Raw genomic sequence first — 10,619 nt, forward strand, 5'->3', positions numbered from 1 at the left:
ATGCAAAACTCAGAGTGACTCTGAACAAGTTTTCCTGTGGTTCTACAGTCTCCAAAATCTTTTCTAAGAAACACCAGTTTTTGTGTCTTGTCTATTCTGTTATTAACGGTCCCCCCAATATTTATGTGCCTTCCCTCCCCACCTCCACCATTTATCAAAAACACAGAAGCAGAGTTAAGCCTACAGAAGAGTAAAATTAATGAACGGTTCTATTTTAGGGTAACTACATGTCATGTAAAACATCTTCCACTTTACATGTTTTTATTAATGTAAAATATTCTATTCATCTTGAAAGTTGAGAGCAAGAGGAAATCATTATGTTTTTTGCTTCAAGGAAACATAATCTACAACATTAATAACTTTTAGACCGATTTTTAAAAATCACAAAACGTAATAATTCTGATCCCAGAATCAATGCCATGCATAAAAATCAGGAATGATTCAACTTTCAAATATTAATTTATCTAACCAATTATAACATGAAAGGAAAAGCTAATTTCTCTTTGAAATATCTATTCCATTACATCCTATATTAATGAAATAACTGGTTACCATTTACCAATATCTTCATTAATTTTGTACTTTCGTGCTCTCAAAAGTGGAGGCCTAAACGTAATTAAAGTGCTCAGTCACATAGTTCAGATAATTTACTTACTAAATCATCTTAAGTGGTTTTCCCCTTTCACCTATTACCAATCATTCTTTTCTTACTCTAATATTCGTTCAAACCTCCTAGAAGCAACATATGAATAAAAAAAAGGATCAGCTATGTTATACAGTTTATCAAATTATTTCCTTATCTCCTATGTTTAGGTCATTCAGAAAAATACATCCATAGATATTTATGAGTGGCAATATTTTGTTATCAATAAAGTCATAGAGTAATAAAAATGGAGGGGAATGTAAGAGGCCATCTTCTTCTCTCTTTTACATGTACATTTAGATGGTCCCCAACTTATGATGGTTTTGAGCTTATGATGGTGCGAAAGCAACACACATTCAGTATAAACCATACTTCGAGTACCCATACAACCATTGTTTTTCACTTTCAGTACAATATGCAATAAATTACATGAGATATTCAACAGTTTATTATAAAATAGGCATCATGTTAGATGATTTTGCCCAACTGTAGGCTAATGTAAGTGTTCTGAGCACATTTAAGGTAGGCTAGACTAAGCTATGATGTTCAGTAGGTTAGGTGTATTCAGTGCATTGTCGACTTATAATATTTTCAATTTACAATGAGTTTACAGGACGTAATCCTATCACAAGTCAAGGAGCATCCATATTGGCAAGCCCAGCTGTGGGCAGCCATAGGGCAAGTCACAACTAGGAAACTAGTTAAGAGTGGAGAGTGCAAGAACTGATCAAAGAAAGAAGCCCAAAGAGATGGAATGAATCTATTTAGCCAGCTGAGGCCCAGGAAGCTATATAAAAGCAAGGAAGAATAGATGGGTACAGTGAGTTCAAAGTATGCAACCTAACCTCAAGGTTCAGGAGTGTCAAAGACTAAGAGGAATAGGGGACTCAGCAGTGCTGGTATTTTGAGACAATATCGTGAGCCCTTGATTCTATGGTAGAGAAGTTGCTCGAACAGTCAGAGGGAGATAGAACTTTGGGCAAATGCATATCCTGTTCACAGAAAGGGGAAGACTAAGCTTGTCCTTCTGTGAAAGGGTAGAAAGCTAAGTGGGTCTACATATATTTATATATATATATAAATTTTTTGATAGAGGTAAAGTTTTACTATGTAGGTAGTTTGAGATAGTCTTCTAGTCTGAATCTCTTCTAAATATTTACATGGTGAAGCAGGGTCACATAAGTGAATAAAATACAGGCTCTAGAACCGAATTGTCTCAGTCCATAACCCTAGCTCCAATACTTACTACCCTTCGTAAACTTTTTGTGCCTCACCTGTGAAATGGGGATAATAAGAGTACCTCATTATAGGTTGATATATTAGGTATATTACTAGCATATTAATTTATTAATAGCAGTATTTTTATTATTAACTGGAGGAAATAGAATAATATCCCCTTCATACAAGCTTAGATCAAACATATAGGGGTTGGAGGGGTGTTTACAACAGTGGGGGCAGGGGAGGGCTTCAAGAAACATAGCTAATTAACCTTGATGCCTATGATGCTATATTAGACGCACCTCAATCTTATGTGAAAAGAAAAAGAAAAAATTATTAGACCTATCTCTTTTATGGACAGTCACGTGGTCTCCAATGGAGGCCTTTTCCCAAAATGGGAATCTGCCTGGTTCACCAAGCTTCTTTAGCTTTGTGGAGGTGCTGGGTCAAATTACCCAAGTGACAGTGATGGGGATGGCAATGAAATGATAAAAGTAAAAACTATAAATTCTCAGTAAAAGGAGTCTTGTCAAATTGAAGGAATAGGAGAGGTGGTCTAGGCAAATACCTCATAGGCTAAAGGAGAGAACCATGTATCTTGTGTGCCAGGAAACATCTGATATTCTGCCAGAGTGTTGGATTGGCTCTCATTAGTCTGGGTAGGGATAGTTTAAGGATAGTCAGAAGAGAGGAAGAATAGCTGCCCAGCAAGCCCCAACTAAGAGGAATTCCTTCAGGGGAGGGACTGCAGTGGGCAGGGAGGCAGAGCAAATGTAAAACATGCAGCAGAAATAGTTTTTGAAGTGCTGGAGAATCCTTATGCCACTTGCTAGCTGTGTGATCTTAGGGGAATTCTTTACATCTCTCCTATAGCCCCAGGATCCTCATCTATAAAATAGGGATGAGAGTAGTACCTACCTGCAGTTACTATCTGGATTAAATAAGTAAATGCATGTAAAGCATTTAGTGGAGGCCCAGCAGAGAGTATTCAATAAGTGGTAGCTATTACTACAAATAATTAGGTTGTCCACACTGAGATAGCCATTCAGTAATGAGGAAGACCAGTGCATGTTGTCCCATGTCTTTTGGGTGAGGGGGACAGGTGAATTATGATCGCACCAATCACTTCCCAGGGTGCTGCTAGTGCCTCTTATTCCAGGCACTAAGATCCAGACTTTTAACAGCTGTCCAGATGGCAGACCACCAGGGAGTCTGGTACATTAACTGCAATCCTGCAATGTCTTTCAAGGTGGATTCTTGCCTCAGTATAAGTGGTCACAGAATGAAATGGTGCAAAGGAGAGTGCCCACTGGGCCTAGAGGGATCTGAGGCACTCAGGGAATGGTGTTGATTCAAGTCTGTTTCTATTTAGAATGTATGAATGTTGTGTCACCAAACTCTTCACAGCCTAGGGTTAGAAGGGATTTGGAGGACATAGAACTAGCCAGACTGAGAGATCGGGATACCTCAGGAAACTGGACCTGTCCACTGGGGTGGGACAGTCACATTATGGAATAACCAGCTTCATGCTGTGACAGAATGTGATCATGATGATGGGACATTGAGACCTAATGTCCTGGGAATACCATGCTGGGGAGGGAGCCGAGGTACTCAAACATGGCAGAGCTGGTGACTTAGTCTGTTCTGTGCTGCTTTAACAGAACACCATCGACTGGGTAATTTATAACAAACAGAAATTTTTTGGCTCACAGTTCTGGGGACCAAGAAGTCCAATATCAAGGTGCTGGCATCTGGCAAGGGCCTCTTACTGCATCATCCCATGGTGGAAGGCGTGGGAGAGGAGAAAGAGAGAAAAGGGCTGAATTCACCCTTCTGTAATGAACCCACTCCCATGACTGTGGCATTAATCCATTCACGAGAGTAGAGCCCTCACAGCCCAATCACCTCTCAAAGGTCCCACCTCCTAATACTGTCACAAATGCAATCAAATTTCAACATGAATTTTTGAGGAGACAAACATTCAAACCATAGCATTCTGCCCCTGGTGAGAAGATAGAAATAGAGTAGGTGGAACTCAGCACTTTGCATGGATGGGCGCCTTGCCAACATGGAGTGCAGAATTATCCTGGCAGGATTGAGGGCCCCAGTTACCAGGTCTGAAGACTCCACAGCAGGCTGTCAAATGTTGAAAAGCCTCACAAGCTGTGGCTTGGGGCAGGATTTAGGAAGAGTGATGGCTACATTCACTGGAATGTCTAGGAGTAGACATTTTTAGTTTCTGGGCACCTGATACTAAGTCCCTTTGTCCCTCTTTTAAGCCTTAAGACTATAGATATCTTTGTAGAATCTGAACCTAAGATTTTAGGACCAGTGCTGTTGGCTCAGAATGGGCTTGTCCATTCAAACATCTAGATATAAATTGGGATACTTAATTGGCCTGAAGGCAGCTTAGGAATCAAGTTTTTCCCATGATAGAAGTCTGGAGAAGTGGTCCTAGACAGTTAACACCGTTTTTTCTCTTCTTAGGGTTAAAACTGACTTCCCAATGGGAGTCACCTTAGGGAACTCACTTTTCTCCCTCCCAATATGTTTAAAGTTGCAAGAAGACAAGTAAACTCTTAGCACAACATCTCCACTTAGGCTTAGGGTGAGAACTATTCATCTGCATTTGGAAGACTTCTCTGAACTTTTACAGGTTAGAATAGAAAGTTCCCTTTGCTCATCCTAGACTGATAGTGTCTGAGTTGCTTCTCCCAGTCTCAGGGGTACCCAGGAGATGCCACTGTTGATGCATCGAGAGAATGATTTGATACTGTATTCAGAAGCCTTAGCACCTGTGTGGATTTGTACAGTTCTGATGATTCTCATTGTGGTGGGGGGGAGGTTATTTATTAAGAACCGCATGAAAGCTATGGATCTTGTCCCCCAAAGAAACACAAACTTTTATATATAACTTCAGGTCCCTAGAAACCCATCCATGAATTCCAGGTTAAGAATTTCTATAGTAAATATAAGATCAGCAACAATAGGCTTTAGGTTTTTGGCTTTCTTCTTTGAAATATAAACTCTACTATATATTAACTTAGTGTGTTTACTGTTTGTTTCCCTGTTTTACTCCATAAAGTATTTGGGGCTACAGACATTTTAAGATGCACTTTTCTTTCCATCCCTAGATTCATGGGATGTCATTACACTGGGTAATTTCAGTAACTTCTGGAACTCTGTGTTATTGAAACATCTTTTACTAATCATCACTTACTCATCACAATTTTCTGTTCTTGGTACACTTAGTACCTCTGCTCTCTTAGTGACATTATTCTTTCAGGCTATCAGCACATTGGTGCATTAGCACACACATCTATTAGCACAAAATATCTACTGCAAAAGTCCTAAATGACAAAGAATTATTGTGAGAAACAGGGGAAATCTAGCTATTCAATGTTGCTGTGGTTTTATTACTAAGACAATCTGAAATTTAATTCATAAATATTAGCCAAGATTTTATTCATCTCATAACACATTTACTATGCAACTATAAAGCTCCAACCTTACTTTTTAAATTTTTTCACTTAACATAGAAATGTTTGTAACTTATATGACAACTCACATCTTGGATCTAGAAGGAAATACCTTCAGCTTTCAAACTTGCTTTGTAAATTGCCCATTCTTAGAAATGGTGGAAAAATTTTACACTCTTTGAATAATAATGAACAATATCACTCAGTAATTATAATTCTAAGAGCTTTATAATTTGATTTATGAACAGCTCTCAAATTTCCCATTGGCAGTTCATACAACTATGAGTAAATTTTCTGGCCAAATGACTCAGTATTTTGCTGCATGACTAATCTTACACTCAATGTGGAAACTATATAAATGAATTCTATTTGCTTGTGGATAATAAATGATTACTTTCCAAAAACTGTCTGCAAAGCATTATAGAGTAGATGAATTCAATTATACTGATGTTTTTAAGCTCCTAAACTAAGCAGACTTTTTTGAAAAGTCTGTAATGCTCACAAAAAGAAGAACATTTTTTTCACAGCATTGTCAGGGATTCTGCAGTCTGGCAACACATAGGACAACAAATCCTAATTAGGCCATAAATTTCCTAAAATGTTAAAAGAACAATTGGGAATGATTCCATTTGAAATTTTTTCTCTTATAATGATGACTTTGAATTACTTAAAAAGTTTTTATTATGGTAAAATGAATATATAGTTCTTTCCCAGGGAATATTTACTGAAAATATTTGATATTACTGCAAATTACAATGGTTTTCCTTCAAAAACTCACATATTAAAAAGACAACAGTAATCCATCCACATGATGGCTTCCCTGATTCTGGTGGCTGGAAATCACCTCCAAGATTACATTAGATGAAGTAGGTTCTTCCAGATGATGTAGCTCCTTTACCTTTCAATACAAGCACATGTAAAACACTTCACCCAATAACAAGGAGGCTACCAGTCCAATGTCAGAAATGATATATTTCTAATAATTTATTACTGGAGCCATTTTTACCTAAACTTTTTGTTTTCAAGGGAGTAATATTTCAGTGTAATGTCCTTGTGTGATTACTAATTGGGTGATTTACTCATTTCCATGTAGGTTTGTAATAAACGCAGACAACCTGGGCTACATTCCAAGGTATTCCTTATCTTTCTCTAAAAATCATTCTTCAAGTCTGAGTGTTAATGGCCAAAATTGGTGGGGAGGAGACCATGGGCAGGGAGACATCATAACTAGTCAGGCTCAATTTTAACTCTGCAGACTCAAAACAGCCTGAGAGCAGAAAGAACTAGGCTGGGGGTGGGGTAGAGGGGACTCGAGGAATGTTGAAACAAATTGCTAAATCACAGTTCCCCAGGAGAAGGCCTTCTTTTCCCTCTCCTTAATTCTTCTTCTCTCACTGCTGGTTCCATCTCCCAAGTGCCCTAGAAACTTATTCAAATATCCCCAGCCTGACAAAAGGATAATTACTGGCCTTTACTCAGGCTTTAATTGCTCTTCTACATATCCCATTTTTAAAATCAAATTTCTCCAAAAATTGTAGACAATGGCTCTCTCCTCTTTTTTGCCTTTGCATGAAGGTCTTATTTTAGCCTCTCCTGCAATAATGAATCAGTTCTCTGGAAGGTTCCCAGAGGTCTCCTAGTCTCCAGTCTCAGTCCTCGCCCCCCTTTACCTCCCATTTGTGCATCTGTTCTAGCACGCCACTGAATTGGGACACTCTCCACTTGGGTTCCCCGGTCCTGCCTTTTGCTGTCCACAAATGGAAGCTGTCTCCAAAGTTCTGATTCCAATTCTTTCCACAGTTTCTCTTTCTTAGTCATTTCCTCCATTTCCATGACTTCAACTACAATCTATGTTGATGACTCCCATGTCTGTTTTGCTTCTGACCTCTCCACCCACATTTCCATGGGCTTGCTGGATATTTTCACACCAATGTCCTTCTGACATTTCCACCTTGGTGGGTCTAAAACAGTTTGTCATCTTGCCCTTCAAAACTATTCCTCCACCCTAGCTCCAAACTTGAGTCATCTTAGTTCCTCCTTTTCCCTCAATTGGTTGCTACACAGCTCAGGGTGGAAACTTTTCTTCTTCCTGATGCTTCTTCCTGTAACAGTAAATTAGGAACTTGTGCCACAATTTTCCACCTCTAGGGAAGTACTGTAGAAGATGTTTCTGCCACTGTATTTAAGCCTTTTTCACTCCTATCTTTGGGAGGTGGGAAGATTTAGTGATGGGGGAAATTAAGGAGGGACTGTCAGCCATGAAAGGGGAGGACCGATGTATACAAAACCTCATTCATACTGTTCCTTATGGATTGGAAAGAGTCAGGCTCTTCCTGGCCTCTGGTCTCTATTTAGGAATTTGTACAGGTCTGGTTCCTTCCTGCCCTAGTGGTGGTAAGTCCCATCATTCCTCAGCTGAGACTGGGTGGGCACACTGAGTTATGGGAAAAGGAATAAGATGCCCCATTTTGGCTTTGAATCTAAGCTAGTTCTTCAATCTGGCTTTACCCTGAATAGAGTTAGTATTTTAATTTCTGTTTGGTTCCTTGTACCTATTTCCAATTTGATTGAGAATCCAAGGGAAAGAAGGTCTGTGCATTGGATTACCTTCCACATACCTGATATCAAAGGCTCTTAGCTATTTTCCCCAATTCCTTTATTTTCTCCTGGGTTACAATGCTAACTCATCGTCATAAAAAAAGCCAAAAATTGTACATACTTTTCCACTGTGATGTTTCATTTCTCAGTATGAAAGTTTTTGACCACGGGCCTTCATCCTCCATCCCTACCTCCAAATTTTAAATTTTTTGTGACTTTTATACAATGTCAATTATTCTTTACTAAATGAAAACCTAGCAGGAAGAAAAGGTATGAATTCTACTAAATTAACTTCCAAAAAGGACTGATTGTCTGATTTAATATTTACTGAATTCCATAATGCATTAGGCACCACATAAACATACAGACAGGAATAGTTAATACCCTACTGTTATTTAGAAAAGAAAATAAATTAGCAAAAAACAAATCAGAAAATAACAATAAAACCAAATTCTTTCAAGGATTTGTTTTTCTTATTGTCACTATCCTTAAAATAACTGATGCAAATAACAGAAATGAATGTATTTAAAAGGAAATATCTATAATTCTATGGCATGGCAGTTAAGCATTTGCCTGCCAAGAAAGATAAATGATGTTTCTGTGTGCACTTGAAATTTATAAATGGCTGCAGCCAGACTCAGGATGATAACAGTTGTGCTAAATTAATAGCTCAGAAAACCATAATTGCTATTTAGTTGCTTTTTGTTGTTAAAAATGCAGAATTTGGGGCAAATTGGCTACTATGCCGTGTTTGTAGTCTTAGACATGTTTCTGTTCAAGGATATTTAGGCCATGCCAGTTCACTTACAAATTTTAGTCAATGAGAAGCATAAAGTAAAGATGACCTTCATTAATTCTATTAGTCATTTTTACCCAATATTTGCAAAAGGTTAATTCAGTTTTGTTGTTTTAAATTACTCCACCATGCCATTGTTGGGTCAATGTGGTGGAGAATTCTTCCTTTCCTCATGTGCCACACATTACAGGTCTCAGGATTCTCTTCAGTCACCCCTGCATAATGGACAGGAATACGGTTTCTCACTGCAGTGGGCTGCAGTATCAGGAAACCTTTAGCCATGTGCACATGATGCAGTGCTACCTGTCAGGCCCTCTGAGTTCCAGGGGCCTATGAAGACTCTCTTGGTATGTAGTGCAGCCTACTCTGACATTCAAGATTCTCACCTAACACAGCATCTGCAATCAAGGTCCCTTCCATATTCAGCACAAAACAACTTAATGAGTGAGATCCAACAGTATCAACAACAAAAATGTTTATTTTGTTTTAGGAAACCAGCCGCAAATAATAAAGTGTATCCATTGTTTTCCAGTTTATGAATCTGGCATTTAAGGGATTGCATTAGGCAATAACTTTTTGAGTGTCTTTTAATGCTTACACATGGTGATATGTTATCAGCCTTAAGAATATCAATGGTTAAGCTTTTATGCAGAGCTGTATAGCTGGTTTTTTTTACAGTTAAAAAACAACACCGATTTTTCACCAATTCTTCAACTCCTTTTCAGAATTTTACAAATTATTTTTTATGACACAATTTCTTCACTCTGTAAAATATTCCAAAATAAATGTCCAATCTAGTCGTTATTAGAAACTCCAGAAATGCAGTAATGTGTTACCTTGTCACTATAATTGCAGTCTCCTTATTCGGGGAAATGAAACAAAACAAACAAAAAACTCAGCCCCACACAGGGAAAGCCAGCATTGCCTTGGGTGCAGCAGAACGCGATACCGCACCCGGTCCCACCAAGGCCACAAAATGCCAAGGCCACGAGATGCCGCAGACTGACTGCTGCAGTAGCGGCTTCCTGGCCAAGTGGCCGTAGCTGTCAGCAGAAAGGCACACTGCAGCGTTCCCACCACACCTTCTGCGTTGGCACTGCACAGCAACAACTATTAAATCTCCCAGCCACCAACTGCAATATACTTTTTGCTGGTCACGAAAAAATGTGGGGAGGGAGCAAAGGGGAGACAGAGGGGCTGTGTGCGTGAGTGTGACAGAGCACTACTGCTTCACACTCCCTAAAATTTTTCTCCTTAAAATATTTACAAGTCAATTCCCAACTTCCTTGATCTGCCAGGATGAAATCTGAAATCCCGTCCCTTCAAATGCACTAAATAAGTCAGGGTTTTACGGTAAACGCATGGATACAAGATCTAAAGTGCCCATTTCTTAGCTGCGAAATTAGCGTCAAGTTTGGGGGTGGAAGAGTTCACATCTGCAGACCGGAGCGTCCTACTACCGGGCGCTCCTAGTTTTTAGAGGGTCTTGGAGAGGGGTGGCCTCCCGTTCCTGGGGGATCCCAGTTCCCAGGGAAGGCCCTTCCCGGTGTTCACGCTTCAGCGTGCGAGGAACCCCCCCACAAGCAATAGCTCACCCGGTTGCATCCTCCAAAGCCCCGACCTCGGGGCGGGGCGCAGGGAGGCGGGAGGTGGGGGTAGCACCACCTGGAGGCTCACACCAGCACCTTACGGTTTTCCCCCTGGCTCCTTGGCGCCCCCTGACGCCGGGCTCCCCAGCAGTTCGGCCAAGGGAGGCTGGATAGGTGGAAGCCCAAGGTATCCGGGCAGCGGAGAGGCGTCCGGCCCGTGCACCTGAGGACGGCGCGCACTGGCGGGCGGCCCCCCCAGAGAGCGCTGGGCGCTCAGGCCCGGGCGCAGCCCGAGG

The 10,619-nt window shown here is 40.2% G+C and overlaps 1 protein-coding gene across 2 annotated transcripts in view; it reads right to left on the minus strand.

The window, feature by feature from the left end:
- The window catches only part of BEND6 (BEN domain containing 6), a 56,901-nt gene extending 46,282 nt beyond the window's left edge, over window positions 1-10,619 (minus strand). The window contains exon 1 of one of the 2 annotated variants that reach the window (XM_008572184.1): window positions 10,330-10,619. The gene's annotated coding sequence lies outside the window, so the exon portion shown is untranslated. The remainder of the gene's footprint in view (window positions 1-10,329) is intronic. The other variant, XM_008572183.1, reaches the window with a different exon arrangement.

The sequence above is a fragment of the Galeopterus variegatus genome, unplaced genomic scaffold (assembly GCF_000696425.1).
Source record: "Galeopterus variegatus unplaced genomic scaffold, G_variegatus-3.0.2 Scaffold763, whole genome shotgun sequence".
Taxonomy (NCBI): domain Eukaryota; kingdom Metazoa; phylum Chordata; class Mammalia; order Dermoptera; family Cynocephalidae; genus Galeopterus; species Galeopterus variegatus.